General features: G+C 32.4%; 1 long non-coding RNA gene across 1 annotated transcript; it reads left to right on the forward strand.

Annotated features, from left to right (window-relative positions):
* The first annotated feature begins 5,107 nt into the window (after window positions 1-5,107).
* LOC112716087 (uncharacterized) lies at window positions 5,108-7,643 on the forward strand. The gene is made up of 2 exons (XR_003160156.2): window positions 5,108-5,307; window positions 5,817-7,643. It is a non-coding gene; the product is annotated as an uncharacterized lncRNA (long non-coding RNA).
* Window positions 7,644-10,792: the final 3,149 nt, after the last annotated feature.

Below are 10,792 nucleotides of genomic sequence, written 5' to 3' on the forward strand. Positions count from 1 at the left end.
GGTTTTGAAATATAATTTAAAATTAATAAATATTAAATGAAGTTGTTTAAAGTTAGCTGGTTTAGGAGTTGGTTTTCTAGACTTTCTCATATTATATTAAGTGAGTTAAAGAAAAAAGAAGGGAAGAAAATAACAGTGGTGAGAGAAAAGAGTGTGTGTGTTGAAAGGTGGGAGACATTGAGAGAAAATGAATGAGAAAAGTTAAGAAGAAATGATTAGATTATAAAGATATTTTAGACATTTTTAGTTTTAAGTAAAATTCCAATGGAATAAAATTTCAAATCAGACCTATTTGGGTTGGAATTGATTTTAAGAGAAAACAATGGAATTGAATTAAATTCTATCTAAACTAATTTAATTATTTTTGTTTTAAATATTGGAATTGAATTCAATTTCTGTGGAAATTGTATTCTAAGGGGTTTTCAAACACCCTATTAATAATGTGTTGAATGTGTGGGTTTGAAGAGGTGTTTTAGTGCAAGAATTTCAGTTTGTATTAGCATTATTCTACCCTTCAGTTATTTTGTGCATATGTTTCGAATTAAGTTTTTTTTGTTTGTTCAATAAACCAGGTTATATAATCTGTAAGAGAATGCAAACAATGAATTTAGCAATCAATAACATTTTGTTGATATATATATATATATATATATATATATATATATATATATATATATATATATATATATATATATAAGTAAATTATAATTATGTTTTAATGTATTTATTTATATTTTATTTATTATTTTATTATAAAATGATTATTTCGGTTGAAGTACGGTCGAACTAGTCGAACCAATAAATCAATAAACCAATAGTTAGAGCGATTCGATAACCGGTTCGATTTTCAGAACCTTGGTTATACCTTAAAAGAGAACTCATTTTATATTTAAAGCTGGAAACATAACAAATATTGGGAATCAACCCACTTTACTCCTAACATTATGAAATTAATTAATTTTTTCTATATAAGAATAAAATAGCTTTGTTTTAGAAAATAAATATATGGTGTAAGACTCTGAATTTTTATAAATTAAATAATAAATTATTTATGATTTATTATATTTATTTAAAATTATATTTTCAGATATTTTTATATATAAATAGGGCAATTTCTTATTTTAAATTTGAAGTTTTAGTAATTGAAAAATAACAAGAATTTTATATACTATATTTTGAATATTAAGCCTTTGAACTTTATTTTACGAAATAAAGGAAAATCAATTTTTATCATCTTTAATTTTATTGAATTAGTACTTAATCGAAAATAATATGTAAGTTAAAGAATAATTGGTATTTTTAAAGCTAATTATTTTTTATAAAAGTTAGTTTTAAATGATTATTCTACCCTTTTATTTTTACTAAAATTGCTACGCTACCCAAACCCCAAAACTCCCAAAACAAACCCTAACTTATACTATCCCAAACCCTAATTTTAACACACACCACTCTCTTCTAACCCTAGCTGTCACTGCCCTCACCCCCCACACCTACGGCACCCACACACATAACACCACACACACACATGCTGATATAGAGGAGAGTGAAAGAGAGAGCGCCAACAGAGGAGGAAAGAAGAGAGGAAGGAGCTGCCCTGCGCCGCCACTGTGCCATGTCGCTATCGCACCTAGCTGTCGTCCAGCTTGCCATTACTGTCACTGCACGCTGCTACTGTCGTCGAGGTCCCTGTCGCCGTCGTCCAGTGTCACCATTGCGTCGCCATTGAAGAAGAGTAGGAGAAGATAACACGAGCTGGTGGCCCAGGGGGTGGAGTTGCCGCCGTTTGTGCCTCCCGTCACCACCAGCTGCGTCACCATCGTGCCTTGCCTTGCCATCATCGAGCTCATCACTGTCCACTGTCATCGAAGGTGTAGAACGCGATGGAGAAAAGGAAGCCCGCGCCACCATTGCCGATCTGCATGTGTTATCGCTGTAGAGCTGCTCCACCGCCATTCTGGTCACCGGGAACATGGTTGTGGCCACCGAAACCGCCGGCAGATCTACTGTTGTTCAGTTCATCCAGTCTTGCTTTGTTACGGTAAGCATTTTCGCTCCAAAGCCTTTTAAATCAATATTCTGTTATAAGTTTGTTTGAGATTCAGAGCTTTTGGTAATGTAAGGTCGAGTTCTGATTATTGCATGTCACGATTTAAGTTGCTGCGAAAGTAGAATGAAGTTGTGGTTGCGGTTGTCACTGTTGCAGGCCGAGAGAAAACGAGTTCTAGTGCATTTTATGGCTTTTGGGTTTCACGATTCGAGGTAAGGGTTTTTCTTCAAAACTTATTTTTATATCACAAAATCGTTATAAATAGATATTGATGTGAAAAATATATCTTTGTGATTATGTGAGTCTTATGGATTGAATTGAGTTGCTCTAGATGAATGTAACTATTTGTCTGGTGGAGCTTGTTGGATTTATTTTCTTGATTTATTGAAAAAGATTTAATATTAAAATTGGTTTGGTTTTGAAAAAGATTTAATATTGAAATTGGTTTGGTTTTGGAAATGATTTTGATTCTGGAAATGGTTGAGAAGAGTTTAAAAAATGGTTTAGTTGGGACCTGAGAAAGGTGGCAAAGTCCAAGTTTTAGGGGAGGTGCAACCGAAATTTTTATAAGTGGAGTTTTGAAAAGGATGAAATAAAGATTTAACTATTTTAAAAAAAAATTGGAAAGAAAGCTATTTTTTACAGTGTTAAGTTTTCGTGCTAATTTCATAAAAGCTAGAGGCTTTGTTTTAAAAACTTTATTTCATTGATTTTGATTGAAGAAGCTATAAGTTAAAAATTTGTAATGAATTTAAAGTAGCGAGATTGGTTGTTGCCCCCTTGGAGTCTTGAGACTCTGCCGTGGAGTTTAATTAATGAATGATTTTTGAGTCTTTTGAAAGAGGTTTAAACTTGAAACCGTTTTGAAGTTAGTTCGAGAATTTTGGTTATGTGAGAAATGAGTTTTATGAAAGAGAACTGGTTTAGAGTGAAGTTGTTTTGAAGGTTTTAGATAATGCTACAAAAGTGGTTTTGATTTTAAAGGAAAAATTTGAGTAAAAGTGATTATTGACATGATGTGAACTAAATTTATATTTTTCTTGAAAGTGAATAGGCCAAGAATGATTTTGAATCGAGATAAAGATGGGTATAGAGACTTATGATTGATTATCAAATGAGTTGGGTTGATATGATTGGATGACGAGATGATGATGATGGGGATCATGTGTATATGTATATTTATGAATACTTGAGATATTGAGATATGGTTGAGGACGGTAATAATTATGATGAATTACAATTGAAATTCAAATGATATATGATTTGAGATATCTGAGTCGCGAGTCTCCCTAAGTAGATGCAGTGGTTCGCCCCACTTTCTCCAGGTTGAGATTGGAGATTTTGTTGACCCTCCGTCGCAAGATGCGATCGAACACATAGACCTTTCTGGATAATTCCTCCAAGGGAAGTAAATACATCTTGAGAGATGTGCGCACCGAGGGACTATCCAGGGTTCACTACCAGACATATCGGGTTTGGCTGTATAGCTGATAGATAAGCTCACTGGCCGTAGGGCAGCCACACATTATTTACATTTATGTGACATTGTTTGGGTGTGCATATTGTATTTGGTTTGTCTATGTGAATGATTTTATTTAACTCCTACTTATTATTTCTGTAATTGCTATTGATTGTGTTTGAATTTCATTACTTGTGATTGTGACTAGTTAAATAGATTGTGATGATTGGATGTTGATTGAGTTGCTTGGACCAGAGGCCGTGATTGATCTTTTGATGGGCCGGAGGCCGTGAATAGTTTGTCTTTGATGTTTAGCAAAGTATGAAAAATCTGGATGGTTCAACATAGACTTAATGAACCTATGCTTAGAACAGGTTGGTCATTCATACATTCTAAGTAACTTTTAAGCTTTTTTATAAGAAAAATATGAGTTTTGGATTTCGGTTAATTAACCGTTGGTTTTTAAAAAGATTCATAAGACGAGTGATAATCACTGTGGTTGAAAAATAGTTTTCTTTTAAATATTTACTTATGACAATTCTTAGACCCTCCACTGAGAACCTGTGAGGACGATGTTTTCACCCCCTACAGATTTTTCTTTTCAGGATGGACGAGGAAGCTTATGAAGTTTTGTTAAGTTCTTAGCTGTGCTGTTTTTGTTTGTATATATATATGCTATAATTTCCTCTCACCTTTATTATTATATTCTTGTAAGAAGGATAGGAATCATGATTGTAATGATATGTATGTATAGAACATTTGTAAATTGCTCGTATAAGAAGTTTTGTATATGCATGTTTGTAAAAAGTGAAAAAGAAATTTTGGTTTTTTTTAAGAAAACAGCTATATGGTTTCGAGTTAAAGGCTCCTATTTTATTATTAAGTTTATAGAAGTCATCGTAATACCCTCGCTATCAGAGTGACACAGACGGAAGTGTGACATTCTGATAGTAAGAATATTTATATGGTTTACAATATTTTGTCGTAGATGTATTCTAAAATAAATATATGCAATTATTTCACTGAAGCTTTTTAAATTATAACCGCTTTAAGATTTTTTGCATTTCATATTATATCTTTCATCATCATTTTTATAGATATCAATATAGGTTAGCAATTCAAATTTAAATTAATATATACATACATCTTATTATATAAATTAAAATAATTTCGTATAAATATCTACCGAAAAAAATTCACCATGTTTTCCTAAAAATTCATCCATTAAATAGTTTATTTTTTAACTGGCATTGTTTTCAACTACAGGCACTACAAGAAAAATGTTTTAGCGACAAATTTTTAGTGGCAATAACATAATAGCCACTAATTTCTTAATTTAAGTTATCTTTTGCGGTAATTATATATTTTCCATTATTATTATATATTATAATGACAATTATTTTTATTGCCGCTAAAAAATGCATAAAAAAATTTTAAAGACAAATTTTAGTGACAATTATATATTTGACATTGTTATTATATATTATAATGGTAATTATTATTCTTGCCACTAAATTATTATTTACTTTTACTTTTAATTTTAATTTTTTTGAATTAATACCAGCCATTATTTAATTGCCACTAAAAATTTTATTTAATTTATTGAATTACAAACCTATGCAAAGAAGAGAGAACCTTGTCTCAGATATCCCACTGAACCTTGCTTCAGATAACCACTCTTTGAAAACCCACTCCATCTCAACTTTCTCCACCGACAACCGCCCACCACCGCCGTCAGAGGTCTTGCCATCGCCGCCACGCACATCTGTCTTCCTGTTTACATGCTCTGCCTCAGATCTAGGTCAAATCCGTGCCAGATCTACTCAGATCTGCGTTTGTTTTATGATTTGATTTATGTCTCTGTGTTTGTTTGAAGTGAAAATTCACGCTCTCTCTAATCTCACTATTCAAATAATGTGTTTAGTTGCTTCATTAGTTCAGTATAATTTCATAATTTCTCTTCATTTGTTAATTTCTCTTCATTTATTAATTAGGTTCAAATTGCTTTCTATTTTTGCTTCGTTTGAAGGTTTTGGAAAAATTGTTCAGGTGATTTTTTTATTTTGTTGCAAAAGATTTTGTGCTTTCTTGTCCATTTTTGGAATTTGAAGATTCAAAAGTTACATGGTGTGTCCTTGTTAAGCTTAATTTTGATTAGTCAAGGTTTTGTGACTTTGAAGTTTGAAAGAATGGACTCGATTTGTCCTCTCAGAATTTCATACCTGTTTTGGTCATAGATAGAATTGCTTAGCTTTGGTGATTTCTAAATTCTCAAGGCACTTATTTTTTCCATGATTTTTGGTCATGCAGCTCCTGCTATGGTGATCCATCCACAGAGCGACGATTTCTTGTTGTATCTGTTCCCTATTTTAATATAAAGAAGAGATGGCATACTTGATTAATTAGTTCATTTTTGTCTATACTCACCACAAAAATAATCCATAATATAATCCATAATATACTTGATTAATTAGTTCACTTTTGCTTACATACGTGTGCTTTAATATATTTGCCTCATGATACTTCTTGGGTAAATGCATGCATTTGGTAATTTCGTTTTTTCATACTCTATTCTTTTTCATCTCATATTTTAAATTATAAATATAAGTTTAATTGTGATGCACTACCTTAGTTTCAGTTTTAGAAGGTGGTGGTAATAGTACACCACCCTTTTTGGTTCTGGCAAGAAGCCCTTTGGTTACAGGGGATAGCATCAAATTTGTTGGGCTTGTATACCTTAATAAATCTGTCTTTTGATAGTAAATTCATTTATGAGGTAGTTATATATTATGAATTTTGGACAATTTTGATAGTAATTTTGTGGACAATTTTGTGATTTTAGGATAAAAAGGTATCCTATTGTAAGAGAAAAACATTTATGTCCCTAACTATATATTTCTGTACTTGATTTGCTCCAACACAATCCTAAATCCTAATCACTTTCTTGCTTTGGTTGCAATAATAGCTTTTTGGGCTGCCTGGACTACCTTTCTCTTGCTCTTTGCTTATCCATATTGCTTTTTGCCAGTCTTACATTGAGATTTGTAAGCAACTTTTACCCTTTCATTAATCATTGTATCCATATTTGTTTCATTTTTCTTCTTCCGTAATGGGAATAAACAAAATGCCTTCTTTGTAATAATAATTGAATATAGGTAAATGGCAAAAATATGATCTAGGTATATAAAATTTTAATAACATTAATGATCTCTTCATATGCTTAATTAATTGGCATACTTTTATCAAAGGTATTCGTGTAAAAAAATTGAGTTCTTAAGTTACTCATTGTTTTATTGCATGATGCATATTGTACTCTAACACCATGGTTTCGTAAGATTAATTTTATCGGCCATGTTACCTCTGAATTTTGGTCGTTCTGGTAGTTATATATTATGAATATCACTGGAGCTATATATATTGTAGTTGTACCTTCACTCTGTGATGATTGATATGGAGCAGCAACGCCACAAGAGTTTTATCTAGTGCTGAATTCAGCACATCTCTTCCTTTATCACCTATTTATTGCAGAATACAATCTCTGTGGACATACTTATATTTTTAATTAATTTATTTTCAAATTTATGTAGACCACAGTGCACTATATCACAAAAATTCATTGTACAATTTGTACATCAATTTATTCCTCCCATTGGTATCATTGGTTTTGCTGTCTGGGGTCTAGAGCCACTTCTGCGCCTGAGCAGGACTCTATTTCTACAAGTTAGCATCTAATCTTCATCTAAATAAACTCTAATCTGCAAGTTACCATGATAATTTATAAAAGTTGGATGAGAACAAGGAAAAGAGACAGAAAGGATGAGTTGTCATATTTGGTGGCTGTTGGAAAATTCTTGTTTCTATTGTGTGTGGGAGTGTGACTTTGAGAATTGAGATGACAAAGCCCCAGGTACTCGGGTTATACTATTGGTCTGTTTTCATTGCAACTTGGTGGGTCTCAAAAATACTATATAATATTATATTAGATTAAATTATTCAAGGTGGAGGAGAATATATATTATGCTCGTGGTGTCTAATTCATACACGCATGTCTTTGTTATATTTTTTCCCTTGTATCTTTTTAGTAATGAATCTGATTGCCTTTTTTCTACTTATTATTATTATTATTATTATTATTATTATTATTATTATTATTATTTAGAACCTTATGTCTGCAAATCATTCATGTCTCCGCATGATTTTGTTTTTCCTATACTTAAATTTCCATTTTCAATTTCAACTGAAAAGTCAATTAATTGCTATGTTGGATTAATTATTTAAAATTTATTTAGATATATATTTTTAAAAAAAATAGAAATAAAAGACGTTTTTAATTGGTTCAATAGTTCAGTAATTAATTATATGCATTCTGGCACCAGGTTCTGTATCTTCAAATTTTTAACATTAGAAAAAATCTTACAACACGATTGTATTGCATTGTTTCAGAACAAGGTGGTGGAAGGTATAAAAGAGGAAAAAATCCCCAGCTTAAATAAAAAGAAAAATTAGTTGTTGTACCTATACAACTTATGCCAAAATTAAACAGTCTCAATTCAGATTTTTGCCAATTTTAAGGTCAGTGATAATTAACTAATTTTTCTATTTACCTTTGTTAGAGATTAGTTACCTTATTTCCTAGTCTTTGATGTTTGATGCTTATATATTTTTAATTTATTCATTTTAATTAGGATATAAAATTTTTATAGAAGGATCATGGACAATTCTAGAAATAGAAGATGGATGCAATGTGATAGAATTAGTAAAGAGTATCTAGAGGGATTAAAAAAATTTTTAGATCATGCCTTTCATCATAGTAATGGAGAATCAACTGCTTGTCCCTGTAAGAAATGTGTGTTACACTATTTAGTGGATTGGACAATGGCCTATGATCACCTTGTGGTTAATGGTATTATGCCATCATATGACACTTGGTTTTATCATGGAGAATTATTAAACTCACATACCCCTATCGGAGAAACTAATTGTATAGAAAAAACTTTTAGGGGTGATGATATGGTAGGAATGATAGAGGATGTTTATAATGACTTTACCCAGAGCATAGATAATGACCCTTTAGAAAGTGGTGAAGAGGAGCCAAACTTTGGAGCCAAACATGCGTCAAAAAATGAATCTCATCTAGAAGTGAAAATATTTGACAAGTTACTAAAAGATGCAGATGAAGAAGTATATCATGGATGCAAGAAATTCATCAAGCTTTCTTTTCTATTGCAACTTTACCATCTAAAGCAATTATTCAAATGGAGCAATGAGTCTTTTAATGCGTTGCTAGGATTATTAAAGGAAGTATTACCCGATGGTGAGAAGTTACCTAGTTCTTATTATAATACTAAAAAGATGGTCAAGGGATTGCATTTGAAGTATGAAATGATCCATGCTTGTCTCAATGATTGTATACTTTTTAGGAATGAATTGGCTAATAAGAACATCAACGAATGCTCAGTTTATGGAGCTTCTAGGTGGAAAAACAATAAGAAAAAAATTCCTGCTAAGGTTCCAAGGTATTTTCCCCTTAAGTCAAGGTTGTAGAGACTGTTTATATCTTAAAAAACTTCTAAATTGATGAGATGACATCATGACAAATGCAATAAAGATGGGACTTTGCGACATCCTGCAGATTCTGAAGCGTGAAAAAGTTTTGACAATTCTCATGAAGAATTTTCTAAAGATCCTCACAATGTTCGTTTATGATTAGCTGCTGATGGATTTAATCCATATAGTAAAATGAAAAGTAAACATAGCACATGACCAGTAATTTTAATGCCATATAACCTTCCACCATGGCTGTGCATGAAGCAAGAGTTTTTTATTTTTTCGTTACTCATTCATGGACCAACAGTGCTTGGAAATAATATTGATTTTTTCTTGCAACCTTTGATAGAAGAGTTAAAGGAATTATGGGATGTTGGGGTGAAAACCTATGATGCCTTTGAGAAGAAGACATTTAATATGAAAGCAGCGCTCATGTGGCCAATAAATGATTTTTCAGCATATGGTAACTTATCTGGTTAGTGCACTTATGGTAAATTTGCTTGCCCTTCTTGCAATATAAACACTCATTCTATAAGGCTCACAAAAAGTCAAAAGTATTGTTACATGGGTCATCGACGCTTCTTGAAGTCTAATCATAAATATCAAAATGATGCAATGTCTTTCGATGAGACTAAAGAATCAAAAGTTGCGCCTGGTCCAATATCAGGGTCATTAGTTTTGAATCAAACTAGAGGTTTATCCCTAGGCTAATTAGTCCTCGAGACATATATAATATGGGAGAAAAGAAAATCATGCAGTTTGAGCAATTAATGAAAAATGATAATGGTGACTAAACTTTGTTGGAGTGTAACACCCTAATATTCAAATCCTTATGCTCGAGTCATAAGTCAATGATATTACGGTGGTACGACTCTCAGGTGGATTTTTAATATATAAACATAGGTAATTTCGAAAGGAGTATTAATCGAGAAGCCTGAAAAGAGAAGAAATAAAATCGCGAAGATGTATCACTCACGATTCGACAACGAAAAGATAAAACATGAAGCCGAAAGCGATATATGGACAAGGCATAAAGGAGATTAAGAGATAGATAACAGATAGATATATATAACATAAGTAAATAGCCACTAGTCGCGACCCGCGAAGTTTAGGCCGGCTAGGGTACAGTATGAAAGTAGTTGACAACAGTACATCCTAATCTCTCCCAAAGGAAACATAAGAGCCTCTATAGGCAAGTTCCAAAAGAGTTCAACACATAATATAATATCTTCAAAACAAAGGTGGAGAGATTCTAAGCAAAACACAAAGTAGAGAAAATAAAGATCTTCGCCGGCTCTCAGACGAACCACAGCTCACTTCTGAGCACCTGGACCTGTATCTGAAAAACAAGAGATATATACGGAATGAGAACCCCGGGCCCATGGGTTCCCAGTACGGTAAAAGTGCCAAATAAATACAATGCACTGCAATAAAACTCACTAAGCATCCTAAACTCCTTTTCACCAAGTATCCAGCCTAGATTCTCACTAATCCATAAATAGGCATCTGACGTAAGGGGATACTAAATCTAGTTCATGTTACACATGTTTCCCAACTCACTGATTCTTCCACGAATCAGACTCAGAATCATAAGCAAAACCATCACCAGTTGTTCTGCCTCAGCAACTCTATATCAATACATCATACCCCCGCCTGGAGCTAGTGAAATCACATCACTGCGTCTACCCAGGGGGCTCAAATGATCTCATTCAAAAATCATCATCATCATGCAATCGCAT

Source organism: Arachis hypogaea, chromosome 10 (assembly GCF_003086295.3).
Source record: "Arachis hypogaea cultivar Tifrunner chromosome 10, arahy.Tifrunner.gnm2.J5K5, whole genome shotgun sequence".
NCBI classification, from domain to species: Eukaryota; Viridiplantae; Streptophyta; class Magnoliopsida; order Fabales; family Fabaceae; genus Arachis; species Arachis hypogaea.